Raw genomic sequence first — 9,266 nt, forward strand, 5'->3', positions numbered from 1 at the left:
CATGTGGTGCTGGAGGATTGAACCGTGGTCCCTGTGCTTTGCCAAGCTTGTTTCAAGTAGGTGCTTTAGACCACTGAGCCATCTCTCCAGCCCCTGGGAGGCTTTTTAATAACTCCAAAATGTGAAAATTACCCAAATTAAGTGGTAAAGCTGTCTATGTCTCTATTCATTATAGTTGCCAACTACTGATTATAAATATTTATTTATTTATTTATTTATTTATTGTATTTAGTGCAGGGACTATAGGGTCTCACTATGTAGATCGGACTCATAGTGATTCTCCTGTTTTCAGCCTCCCAAGAGCTAGGCGTACAGGTGCCCACCACCATGCCCAGTCTCAATCACTGTCTCAGTATGCCTGAGGGGTGGGGCTGGCTCCGCAGGCCTGGGAATCAAACTCCGGTCCCTGCATCTGCCTAAGCTGGTGCTTTAATCTGCTGAGCTATTTGGCTGGCCCCCAACTATTGATTGTATTACCCTTAATGTGATGTTTCGTTTTAACAGGGGCTTTTAAAACTCAAATATATTTTGGGGAGATAGAGAGGGGCAGGGCAGGTGCTGTGGGTCTCATCTTGAAGGGTCCTTAGATTCTTGAGATGCTGCTCATGTAGAAATCAAGAGCACTTTTCCCTTGGCTCTTCACTTAATATTTGCAGACTTTCAGTCTTTGTGTTGTGAGCCTCTTTGGCCATAGGGCAAAGTCTATGACTCTTCTCTTTTAAATGCATAAAGTAAATACCTATTGTTGTAAGGGACGGACTATATTAGAAGATAGTTAGCAGACTGTCTTAAATTGCTGTGCGACAGTGCATGTGCTTCTTGGTGAGTGAAGTAATTAAATCTAAGGCAGAGCTAGGAAATACTTATTTTTGCCATATAGTGACAGAACTTGTTAAACTATTGTGGCTTGTATTTTACTTCAAGTGGAGGTGCTGTGTGTTCCCAGTTTGTGCACCTTTTCATGCTTTCTTCCTCCACATCTTGCCTGGATTTCTGTTCTCTTTCTCTTAATGACCCATGGTAGAGCTCTAAAAGCTATTTTGTCTACTTATTTACTTATTTATTTATTATTTTTTCTGTATTTATTACAGGGTCTCACTACACAGATAGGACTCATAGTGATCCTCCTGTTTTTAGGCTCCCAAGCACTGGGATTACAGGCGCGCACCACCATGACTAGTCTCAGTTGCTGTCTCAGTGCACCCTGGGAGCGGGGCCTTCAGGGCACACTGGGATCAAACCCCAGTTCCTACGTCTGCCTAAGCAGGTGCTTTGATTGGCTGAGCTATCTGGCTGGCTCTGCTATTTTAGATATGTTGTATATTCAGTATGATTTTACACTTTTGAGGGAAAAGAGTTCTCAAATAAACATGGTGTTTTTCATGTTGTTTAATTGATTGGCATATAACATACTTTTTAAAGGTTTATTCAGTATTTTGTGACCTTCAGGTTAGTTTTAGATCTCTTGTATCTCCACAAGAAAAATTGCAATGACCAGGAGTTTCCAAACTTGAGCATAATTAAAATTATATGAAGGGCTTACAATACAGACTGCTGGACCAGAACATTTTTGATATAGGGTCTTGCGTAGTTCAGACTGTCCTTGAACTTGCAGTGATCCTCCTGCCTTAGCCTCCCAGGGCTAAAGTTACAAGCATTGTGTCACCACGCTCAGCTGTTTTGTTTTTTGCAAAATAGAATCTTGCCATTTTCCAGGTTGATCTCAAACTTTAAGGTAGTGAAAGCACAAGATTATGTCTTCCTTTTCCCCTTCTGTGTGGCTGTAGGTACAGTTGAGAATACTAGTAAGTGTAATGTTACTGCTGCTGTGGTAGGGCACATGTAAGTTACATCCTGGGGCTATGACTGAGAGTTAAGGCTTCTGGGTGTAGGGCAAAGGAGTAGGTTATGTAGAATTAAACATTCTTTTTCGGAACCGGGGATTGAACTCAGGCCCTTGCGCTTGCCAAGGAAGTGCTTATTCCACTGAGCCAACTCCCCTAAATTAAACATTCTTAAATCTCATCATTGTACAATGCATAGAAACAAAACCATATACAATTAGAATGAGTTTTTTTCCTGTTCATGGAAATATCAGAATAGACCACCCTGTCTGCAGTGGTTAGTTATGATTTGAGAGTGGGATTATGAGGAAAAATAGGGCTGATTTTTTTGTATATGTCCATTTTTTTTTGTTAATGAGTATATCAAGAGAAGACAACATGGTTCATATCCTTTTTGCAATAGACATTATGAATATAGAAAAGTTTTGGTAAAGAACTCATGTTCTCCACATTTAAAGTTTATTTTGTCAAATTGGGTTTTATTCTGTGTACCTTGTAAGTCAGCAAAAATACATATCCTACTTTAAAATGACCAATTTTTAATTTAACTAAAAATAATTTTATATACTTCATTTTAGACTGGGTAGTGATAGTTAGTTTTCAGAACTTACACATTTGAAACAAAGGATTATTAATTGGCCAAAACTTTATTTGCTTATCACTACAACCCTAGAAATTTTTACATCAAAAAGAAAAGATTTTTTCCCCCATCTATTTAGCAAAGAGATACATCTTTGTTTTTTTTTTTTTTTTTTTTTTTTTTGAGATAGGGTCTCTATGTAGTTCAGGCAGGTCTTGAACTTAGTAGGTATCCCGCACTGGCCTCACACTCGCCGTGATCCTCCTGCCTTAGTCTCACAAGTGCTGGGAGTACCAGCATGCACCCCTACCATGCCCACTGGCAAAAGGACACTTCTTGGGGTTGGCGAGATATCTCATCGTCTGAAGTGCCTGCTCAGGCAAGCTTAGGCAAGCACAGGCACAGTGGTTCAATCCTCAGCACCACATGCCAGGCCAGCCCTGCCCCTGGGCGGGCTGAGCCGGACACACACAGAGTCCAGGCGTGGTGGCACATGGCTGTAATCCCAGTACTGGGGAGGTTGAAAAACAGGAGAATCACTGAGTCCACGCTGCATAGTGATACCATGTAATAACCAAATATATTAAAAAAAAAAAAAGATTCTTGTTGTATATGGTATTTAACAAAATTATTAGGAAACTCGGAATTCTTTTTTATTTTTTATTCATTTTAATGAGAAAAAGTAGCAATGAAACAGGTTAGCAGGATAGTTACAATAATTAATACAGTGCATATTGTTGTCTTCATAGTAATTATTCAGAGGACAAGATGCAGACATGATATCTTGTCTAAACAACATTAGTACAGACCTTTATTCTCATTGAACTAATAGAAGGTAGCTATATATCCTATTTTGTGTGCATATATATGTGTGTGTGTGTTTGTGTGTGTGTGTGTATATACACTTCCCCCCCCTACAAAATGGTCCTTCATTTATATCCCCCTTTTTTGTTTTGTTTTGTCAGAGATGGGTGTTCCATTGTTGTTAGAGAAGCTGTATTTGGAGAAGTCTTTAAAGGACCTTTTCATACTTGCTGCCTTTTCAAATATTGTAGGTACTTGAATTCAGCAAAATAACCCAATATAGTACAATGAATTCTTTTTTTTTTTCATATATCACCTTTTCCCCAAAAAAGTTATTTCTCAGAAAAGAGAATCAAGGTTTAAAATAATTACTTAAAAGGGAAAAAAATATTTTAAAGAGAAAACCAAACATTTGGTTCAAGAAAGAATTTAAAAGTAGCAATTCCTTTTTGAGACATTGCTTTCTTGAATAAACTTCACCATCCTTTTGATTTTTTTCTTTTTTTTGTCCTTCTGTGGACTGATCTACAGTTAGTAATCTATTTAGGTTTTATAGCATGAAGCATTAGCCCTTTGCTTGGAAAAACAGGTTTGGCAGAAAGACATTTGTAGCCGGGTATGACTGCGCACCCTTGTAATCCCAGCACTCAGGAGACTGAGGTGAGAGGATAGTTGTGAGTTCGAGGCTAGTCTGAGCTACTCATTGAGACCCTCATTCAGGAGACTGAGGTAGGAGGATAGTTGTGAGTTTGAAGCTAGCCTGGGCTACTCAGTGAGACCTTGACTAGAAAGAAAGGAAGGAAGGCAGGCATCATTTTTTTTTTTTTTTTTTTTTTTTTTTTTTGGTGGAACCGGGGATTGAACTCAGGTCCTTGTGCTTGCGAGGGAAGTGCTTATTCCACTGAGCCATCTCCCTGCCCCCTCATATTTGTTTTTTATTCCAATGCTATCATTACGAGCTTAGTCAAGAGGTGCCAATCAGTTATTTACTCTAAGTATCATATTGTGCTTATGCCTGTGTTTAGGAGAGAGACCTCCACAGGATAAGGAAGATCTTAGTAAATAATGTAGGACATTCACTCTGCAAATTCACAAAGGAGTCAGGCAGTACAACTGAGACCACCGTTTAAAGTAAAATAATATATTTTGTTTATTAAATCATCTGTGTTTAATTTTCTCTTTGTTTCTCTGTAATAGTAGCAAATACTTTAACAAAATAATTCCTATGTATTTCATTTTTGGAGGCCACAAGAAATGGAGAGGCTAACCTGGACACAGTGAGGCATACCAGTAATTCCAGCTACTGGAGGGGCTGGGATAGCAAGATGAAGATGGGAGGCCAGAGTGCACAATAGACCAGCACCCTGGCTAGGAAGAAATAAATCCTAAAGTGAGGGGATGTAGCTCATCAGGGATAGAGTGCTAGCCTAGCAAGCCTGAGGCCCTGGGGTCAGCCCCCAGGGCCACCAAACAAATGAAACAACACTGAGCTAGAATAGATAATGAAACTCCAGTTAATGCTTAGTTAATGCTGGCATTAACTAAGAAAACAGAACGTCAAAACATAGAATTACTGAAAGGAAAAAAGGAAAGCAGACTGAGTTCTAATGCCTGTAAAGGAAGAACAGGGGTGCCGGGAGATAGCTCAGTAGAATAAGCACTTCCCTGGCACAAATGCAAGGGCCTGAGTTCAATCCCTGGTTTCACAAAAAACCAAACCAAACAAAAAAACAGGAACCTGAGCATTTTGGGTGAGAACCACTAATGGGGTTACTTGAGACTACCTGAGGTGTACATAGTGCTCTATTCTTTTTATGTGGATAAGAACAATAAATTAGATGCAGCTCCAGCTCTAAATGAGCTTGCTCTGTTGTAGAGAACTTACATAAGGAAATAGTTCTTTATAACCTAAGATTTAAATAAAACCAATGTTGTAAAGGGAGGAAGAAATTGGCTGTTGTGATTTCAGTTGAGTTTGGAAAGATAGATAAAATTTCATTTGGAAAAAGCAAAGATTTTTCTAGTCTTTTTTTTTTTCTCTCCTCTCAGGCCATTACTAAAGCATGTCAGTTTATTCATAAGTGCAATAATGATATTCCCTTGCCTAAAATCTTGTCAGTGGGGGCCTGCCCCTTAGCTCAGTTCTTTAAGTGGCTGCTTCAACAAAGTAGTCAGGCTCAGGTTGCTGTGGTTCGATCCCCACAACTCAAGCCAGCCAATCATGCCCTGAAGGCATTCGGAGAAAAAAAAAAAAAAAATCTTGTCAGTGAGTTCTAATTACAAGTAGGAAAAAAAAAAGGTTTTTTTTTTTTTTTTTTGGTAAATGAGAATATATTTATTGAGAGAAAGAAAGTTCCTGTCCAAGAGAGTATCAGGATGGGTTCCGAACAGATTGTCCCCAGGAAGCTCTCTCTTCCAGGGACTTTTATAGAGTACAACCTTATGTGGTGAGGCAGGTCTAAGGTGGTGGAGAACATGGGAACTCACGTAGACATTATTATGTTGGACAAAACTATGGTCAACCAATGAGATTACAAGCACCATTGTTCAGGTAGAGTTGATTACGCCCAGAACCAAATGGGGTAGGGAAGCGAGTACAGGGTCTCTTCCTGTTGGGGATTGGACTAGTGACTCATTTGGGCTCTTTCAAGGTGATTGATACCTATTTAGAATATCAATCCCTGATGTCCATCCCTAGGGAAGTATGTGGCTGTGTTTTCTCTTTTTGTCTTGGTCTTGAGATGTGGCCCATATGGGAGTGTCTGTCTCTTCCAAGTTGCAAGGTTACCTTGTCTTCCATCTTGTCTCCTCGAAGGCCTGGCCCTATCTGACTGCCTATAATATTTCTATCTAACTTGGCTGCCTGAAACATTCCTCCCTCTGAAGAAGTAACCCGTACTGCCGTGAGGGAACCATGGGTGATGACCGCTCTGGCTTCTTCAGGCTGAAAGGGGTCGTAGTTGTTGACCAGCAGTTAGAGATTCTTTCCAGAGGTTCCATCTAAAGGCCCTCAATAGACACCAGGCATTTTTATCTTGGGTAGACATATAGCTTTGAATCTGGAGAAGACAAAGCCAAAGAAACAGTTAAACACCTAAGGGTCAAATAATCACAATAGGATAATTATGAAAAAGATGAGTTAGAACTTTTTGTAGGTCCATTAGTAAAGATCTCTTAAATGTGAGGTTTAATCCCGTTTTTATCTTCTATGGCCATTGTGTGGTGTTTCAAACAAACTGGCCTTTCCTTTCCTGTTATTACTAAGGCACATGAATTGCTGGGCCTAGGGAAAACACTATTTTCCAGTTTGCAAGTGGGCCACTGGCTGGGTAACTATTGACAAATCTGCATAAGTATCTATTGAAAGTTTCACAGGCTTTCTCTTTATATTGGCAGTTAACATGGGTTCCCTCAGGCTGAGCAGGAAGACACATGACCACCTCAATCTGAATCTTCCTCTGACTCCATCATAAACACTTTTTTCCTCTAGCAGCTTTGGACATTTTTGCTTGAAATGTCCCTTCTCTCTGTCTGGATCCAGGGAAGCATAACTTTTCCCTGTCTTCTTGACTGGCCTTCATTCCTGCAGGATGTTAGTATCACTACTCTCATTTTCGTCTATAATTTCATTATGTATCCTTTTTTTTTTTTTTTTTTTTTTTTTTGCGGAACCGGGGATTGAACTCAGGCCTTTGCGCTTGCCAGGGAAGCGCTTATTCCACTGAGCCATCTCCCCAGCCCCTATGTATCCTTTTTACTATGAAACACCTCAACTCAAACAAATTCATTCCTGCATACCCTTCTTTTATGGAGTCTGACAGTTTGCTATAAGTCTCTCTAGCTTTAGTTAAGAGAGGTCACACCTCTATTTACTGTCAACATGAAACACTTGCATTATGTCAAAAATCAACCAGGTTAACTCATATACTTATCATGAAATACACAGCATTCAGTCAGATTAAACCAATGAAATACCTTTTAAATCTTGTACATGAATAACAATATATTCCATTTGTAAAAACTACTCTTAGCATAATAATTAGTTATTGCATTCTCTCAGTTACAGCTAAAGCAAGATGTCTTCTAAAGTCTGTTTTTATTCAGGTACAGTGACTGGAAGGAAGATCAGGGTTGGAGAAAGACAAAGAGACCTGTGCCAATTTCCAGCAGTAGGCTGGGTTTTTTCCTCTAGTCATGATTACTCAGGGCCCTTCTGTGGAGATGGCAGGTAGAGATAACAGTCTGCCAGAGGGAAGAGGCAGGTCCAGGGCTCTTCAGTCCTACTGGACCACCTGGGAAGCCGAGTCAGAGCTCTGAGGCCTCCGCCTCAGAGTGCAATCTCTTCCAGTGGCTACCTTGGCAGTCAGGGCATGGCTTGTGGGCCTCTTTAGGCAGTCCCTCTTATGCTGGCCTGGCTTCTGACAGCAGTAGCAGATGAACCTCATCAGCAGATGAACCACATTGTTGTCAAGCGCTTCTTGAAGCCCAGAGTATCAGACTTAGGGTCTGTTTTATTTATTATTATGATTTTTTTTTTTTTTTATTTTTATTTTTTGCAGAACCAGGGATTGAACTCAGGCCCTTGCACTTGCTCGGCAAGCACTTATTCTACTGAGCCATCTCCCCGGCCCAGGGTCTGTTTTGAGGCTGTAATAATGGCAGCCATTTTGATCTTTGCTTTCTCTCCTTGGTTTTCTCCTAGTTCCAGTTATAGGAAATTGTTTCCTTAGTGTCCTTTAAAGTACCAAGTGAGTTGTCCGGAGCAAAAGCTATCATTTTAGCTCTTGTCTAATATCTGGAGCTGACTGAGTAACTAACTTATCTGTAAGAGTCATCTGCCCCTCTATTGAATTAACATCTTAGGAAGTATGTTTTACCAGTGCCTCTATTAAACATTCTAAGAAATCAGAGGGGTGTTCATCTTTCTCCTGGTAAATAGCTAAAATTTAAAATAACTAGAAGGCTTGGTTCTAGTTCTTTTAGACCTTTAAGAATATACACTTGAAAGAAAATGTCTTTTCAGTCTCTTGCCTATTAGCCCACCAGGGATCTGACTGTTTGGTCTCCAGTGGGAACTGGAAGTTCCATTGGTTGACTATCTCTTGGCTTTTTAAAATTAACAATATGATATTTATTTCCAATGACTATGGCAGCTTGTAATGCTGCCTGCTTTTTCATAAAAGTCAAAGCTTGGTTCAAGATTAACATTACAAGGGGCTGGGGAGATGGCTCAGTGGAATAAGCGCTTTGCTAGCAAGGGCAAGAGCCTGAGTTCAATCCCCAGTTCCACAAAAAAAAAAAAAAAGATTAACATTACATCTTTCCAATCTAGTTCATAAGTCCAAATAAATTGTCTAAAGACATCAATGTACTTGTCAGAGTCATCTAAGGCACATGAACTGTGGGAGTTCCAAAATGCCTCTTTACTTCTTTAAAAGGTATTGTCCTTGAAAAGCTTGCATAGATTTAGCTAAGAATGGTTGTAGCCCTGTAGAGGCCTGAATTACAGCTGTTTTAGAAGACCACACCCTCTAGACTAGAAAGGCAAATAGGGAAAACCTTACTTTCAGCAATGGTGGGCAAGGCTGAACTGCCTGGTTCTCCTGTTGCTCACATCTGCATTTCAAAACTTAAATGACAATAACCTTCTTAATGTAAACAAAATCTGAACATGAGACATTTTTACCAGTTTTTTACATCATCTTTCTAGTTATAAAACAGCATCATAATTGATACTTTCCCTCTGCTTTCTATTTGGATTAAACAGCTCTTTTTCAGCATGTAAGGATCAAACATCTTCCAGTGCCTAATGAAACACTCTAAAGGAGTAGGAGACTTTGTGAGATAACCTGGAATTCAATAGAAATTACCTTCCTGGGTGTCCCCACCTTCTTTCTAATGGATTCCTCCACCCAGCCGTCCCTGAATAGCCCTCTCCAGAGCAGGTGGATGCTCCTACTGGAGAGAAGGGAGACAAGTTCCCACCAGCCTCTCTACCCTCGAACTGGTGCGTGATTCCTGTGTCCTGAAACATCTCA

At 40.0% G+C, this 9,266-nt stretch overlaps 1 long non-coding RNA gene across 1 annotated transcript in view; it reads right to left on the reverse strand.

The window, feature by feature from the left end:
• The window catches only part of LOC111813304, a 17,884-nt gene extending 8,823 nt beyond the window's left edge, over nt 1-9,061 (reverse strand). Inside the window, exons 1-2 of the long non-coding RNA XR_002818604.1 lie at nt 8,994-9,061; nt 2,413-2,423 (exon numbers count right to left, since the gene is read on the reverse strand). This is a non-coding gene — a long non-coding RNA (uncharacterized LOC111813304). The remainder of the gene's footprint in view (nt 1-2,412; nt 2,424-8,993) is intronic.
• Nucleotides 9,062-9,266: the final 205 nt, after the last annotated feature.

The sequence above is a fragment of the Octodon degus genome, unplaced genomic scaffold (assembly GCF_000260255.1).
Source record: "Octodon degus isolate 3935 unplaced genomic scaffold, OctDeg1.0 scaffold00180, whole genome shotgun sequence".
NCBI lineage: Eukaryota > Metazoa > Chordata > Mammalia > Rodentia > Octodontidae > Octodon > Octodon degus.